The sequence below is a fragment of the Thamnophis elegans genome, chromosome 16 (assembly GCF_009769535.1).
Source record: "Thamnophis elegans isolate rThaEle1 chromosome 16, rThaEle1.pri, whole genome shotgun sequence".
Classification (NCBI taxonomy): Eukaryota; Metazoa; Chordata; class Lepidosauria; order Squamata; family Colubridae; genus Thamnophis; species Thamnophis elegans.
In genome coordinates this window covers 25,772,885-25,777,772 of record NC_045556.1, presented here as the reverse complement: position 1 = coordinate 25,777,772, position 4,888 = coordinate 25,772,885, and positions in this window count along the sequence as shown.

Below are 4,888 nucleotides of genomic sequence, written 5' to 3'. Positions count from 1 at the left end.
CCGGATGAGAAAGGAGGAAGGTTGGGATCAGGTTGGCATCTGGTCCCGTAAAAAACCCCCCGCCAACCCATACAATATGGTGAAAAAAACGAATAAGAATTCCATACCGCATCGGTCGTCGCGCGGGTTAACAAGGGCCGCAGCGGATGTTGGGGTCCCTGAACATCCGTCGACAAGTGGGCTACAAGTGGACCAGCCAACAAAACGACAAAAATATAGTGCAGATGAAAACCGTGCCATAATGGCCTGTTACTACAACTCAGAGCCAGAAAAAAGAGGATATTTAAAGCGAATGTATGAATTATGGAAACAACAATATCCAGATTCAAATGTTAGTGAACAACGACTAGCAGATCAAAGGCGATTTATTATACGGAATAAAGTGTTTAGTGAAGTTGAACTAGAGGAAATTCAGGCAAATTGCAAAACCAAAAAAACAATATCACAAGCAGAAATAACTGATATACAGGACACAACTAAAGACGTTATAGTAGAACTCCCAGAAGAAGCTCTCGGGGAGGAAATAACACCACCACCATTAGAACCAGTTATCACTGAACCAACTGATGAACTAACTCAAAAACAAAAAGAATTGAAGGATAAGATCATGGAGCATTTTCTGCTTAATGAGGAAAGGCAACGTTTACCATCACTAAAAACTGTGCCTAAGAAAATTTTGGCCTCTATCATGAAAATGGTTAATGCAGTGTTTTCAACAATTGAATCGGGATCCATCTTGGAAACGAACCAGTTAATGTACAGCGCAGCTGTAATAGTCACTAATGAACTAGGCATTAAAATTAAAATACCTAGTCACACAACAGAAAAAGCATCAAAGCCAAAGTGGAAAATCCGTCTAGAACAAAAAATCAAAAAATTAAGGGCAGATGCTAGTAACTTAAAGAACATGCATGAGCAACGGCTTAAAAACAACAAAATCATAGATCGGCTAATCAGAAGATATAGATTGGATACAAGAAACATCAATGAAGCTGTAGAGATTGTAAAACAGCAGATAACAGCAACAGCTAGAAAAATTGAAAGATATGAGGCACGAATCATCCAATATAAACAAAATCAGCAATTTCGATCAGACCAACGGCGTTTTTATCAAAGTCTTAATGTGAATGGTTACACCAAAAGTGAAAAACCAGAAAAGCAGGCCACAGTTGAATTCTGGAAAGAATTGTGGGAAAATGCAAAGGACTACAACAAGGAAGCAAAGTGGATACATGACTTTGAGAAAAGCATTGGCAACAAACAAATGCAAGTATTAGAAATAACAACTGAGATGATCAAAAATCGAGTTAAAAAGGTAAAGAATTGGACATCACCTGGAAAGGACCAATTACATGGTTTCTGGCTCAAATATCTGACCAGTTTACATGCAATATTAGCCAGGCAACTGAATGAAATTTTACAAAAGGGCCAAATTGATGAATGGTTGACAACTGGAAAAACATACTTGATTCAGAAAGATCCAACTAAAGGAACAACACCTGAAAACTATAGACCAATAACATGCTTACCAACAACCTTCAAATTACTCACAGGCATTATTGCAGATAACATGATGGATTATTTGGAAACAAACAACATCTTGCCAGTAGAGCAAAAAGGCAACAAAAGAAGGAGCAGGGGCACAAAAGATCAGCTTCTAATTGATAAAATGATATTAGAAAATTGTAAGAACAGAAAAACGAACTTGAATATGGTCTGGATTGATTACAAAAAGGCATTTGACTCACTGCCACATAGTTGGATCATAAAATGCTTAGAAACAACTGGCATTAGCAAAAATATTACAACCTTTACTGAAAAGGCGATGAAACAATGGAGAACTGAGTTGGCAGTAGGGAATGAGAGCTACGGAATGGTTAATATCAAGCGAGGAATTTTCCAGGGTGATTCACTTTCACCTCTTCTCTTCATCATCGCAATGATCCCACTATCAGTAATCTTAAAAAAAATGAAATTAGGCTACCAAACAGCCAAAAAAGCTGAAAAAATTTCGCATTTACTATATATGGATGATTTGAAACTCTACGGAAAGTCAGAAATAGAAATCCAATCATTGACAAATACAGTCCGAGTATTCAGCACCGATATTTCAATGCAGTTTGGCATGGAAAAATGCGCCACTGTATCCATAAAAAGGGGCAAAATCACTGCATCTGAGGGAATTGAAATGCCCAATGGCCAACTAATTAAATGCAAAGAAAATGAAGCCTACAAATACTTAGGCATTCTGCAGTTGGATAACATCAAGCATGGAGAAGTAAAAACTATTGTCAGACGAGAGTACACCAACAGAGTTAGGAAAATTTTGAAATCTAAATTGAATGGTGGAAATACAATCAAGGCCATAAATACCTGGGCAATACCAGTTATAAGATACACAGCTGGCATAGTTAACTGGACACAAGCTGATTTGGACCTTTTGGACTGAAAAACCAGGAAACTAATGACAATGCACTACAGTTTACATCCACGTGGTGATACTGATAGACTATATCTGCCCCGAAAATCAGGTGGCAGAGGATTATTACAAGTGAAGCAAACAGTTGAAGAAGAAAAACATGCACTGGCTGATTATTTAAAAGAAAGTCAAGAACATCTATTAATCGAAGTAAAGAACAAAAATCTACTGAAGGCCCAACAGACAAAACAAGAATACAGAAAACATGTGATAAAATCAAGAATGGAGAGTTGGCAGAACAAAGCACTGCATGGTCAATTTCTGGAAAAAATAAAAGATAATGTGGACAGTGAACAAACTTGGTTATGGTTAACAACAGGTACATTAAAGAAAGAAACAGAGTCACTACTCCTGGCTGCGCAAGAACAAGCTATCCGCACAAATGCCATTAAGGCCAAAATCGAAAAATCCTCTGATGATGCCAAATGCAGACTTTGCAAAGAAGCTGATGAAACTGTTGATCACATACTCAGCTGCTGTAAAAAAATCGCGCAGACTGATTATAAATTGCGGCACAATTCAGTAGCACAAATGATCCATTGGAATTTGTGCAAAAATTATAATATTAAAACAGCAACAAACTGGTGGGAACATCAGCCTGAAAAAGTCACCGAAAATCAGATGGTCAAGATCTTGTGGGATTTCCGTATACAAACCGACAAAATACTGGCGCATAATACACCAGACATCACACTGGTTGAGAAAAATAAGGTCACAATCATAGACATCGCAATACCAGGTGATAGCAGGGTCGCCGAGAAGGAACATGAAAAAATCGCAAGATACCAGGACTTAAAAATCGAAATTCAACGACTATGGCACAAACCAGCAGTGGTAATTCCAGTGGTAATTGGCACACTGGGTGCTATTCCAAAAGCACTGGAATTACATTTAAAACAGTTAAAAATTGACAAAATCACCATCAGTCAAATGCAAAAAGCCGCACTGCTTGGATCTGCACGCATATTACGAAAATACGTTACGACGTCCTAGGCCCCTGGGTGGGGCCCGACTAGTAACCAATGCCAAATTCGGCGAAACAACTGGCCGCTGTGATACAATTGTATAATAATAATAATAATAATAATAATAATAATAATAATAATAATAATAATATGATATTACACTATCAAACAACATCTCCTAACCCCAGGTCCTTGAGGAGGACGATAGGAGGATAAAAAGTCCAGACTAACCATATGGCTGATTGTCCTAAATGTGCTTTTCAGGAGGCAACTGGACTTTCTTCTTTTTTTTCTTTTGAAGATGTTTCACTTCTCATCCAAGAAGCTTCTTCAGCTCTTACTGGATGGTGGGAAATGGAAGGACGTGTATTCCTTGTAGACAACTGGTCTTTTGCATCCTTGTAGAGCAGTGGGTCTCAACCTTTCCAATGCGACGACCCTTTAATACAGTTCCTCATATTGTGCTGACCCCCAACCATAAAATTGATGTCTCGGTTCCTAAGACCATCGAAAATATGTGTTTTCCGATGGTCTTAGGTGACCCCTGTGAAAGGGTCGTTCGACCCCCAAAGGGGTCCCGACCCACAGGTTGAGAACCACTGTTGTAGAGGGATGTTGTAGCACTTGGCGGTTTCTCCGTGTCCTCAGGGTCACCTAAGTGGTGCTCCTGGTTCCTGTAGTCTGCAATTTTTTTTCCTCTGGGAATCCATTCCTGGTCCCACTCCATTCCAAGGATGTTCATCCCAAATTGTATAGCTAAAAGTCTGTAGAAATTCTCAATCATCCAGGTCATGGTTGTCCCCAAGGTGCTTTTTCAGGAGGCCACTGGATTTTCTGGTTTTTTTTCTTTGAAGAATTTTTGTTTCTCATCCAAGGAGCTTCTTCAGTTCTCACAGTGTTTCAAGGACCCTCTAAAAGGATGCAAAAGACCAGCTGTCTGCAAGGAACATAAATCCTTCCATTCCCCACCATCCAGCCATGCAGCCAGAGCCGAAGAAACCTCTTGGATGAGAAGGGAAACGTCTTCAAAAGAAAAGGAAAAAAAAACAAATTGCCTCCTGAAAAAAGCACCTTTGGGACAACCATGACCTGGATGACAGATAATCTCTACGGACATCTGGCTCATTATGTGACCAAACACAATGCATTAAACTTGTACCCTCACAACGATTCTGGGAGGCTGAAGAGCTCTCTTTACGAAGCACCGGAGGAACGTTGGGGAAGGTGAACCAACGGCACCTCGGGGGTTGCCAGCACCTTTCTAGCAAGACAAACACGGCCCATTCGCCCCCGCTGCTGGCCAGGAGAGAGCGGGGCAGGGAAGCGCCCTTGGACGCCCTCCAGGATGGGTGGAGACGCGCCTAAACGTCCTTTCCTTGTTCGCCGCCTGCGGGCGCCGCCGGAATCCGGCGGGGCATCCGGGGCAGCAACCCGCAATCAGCTG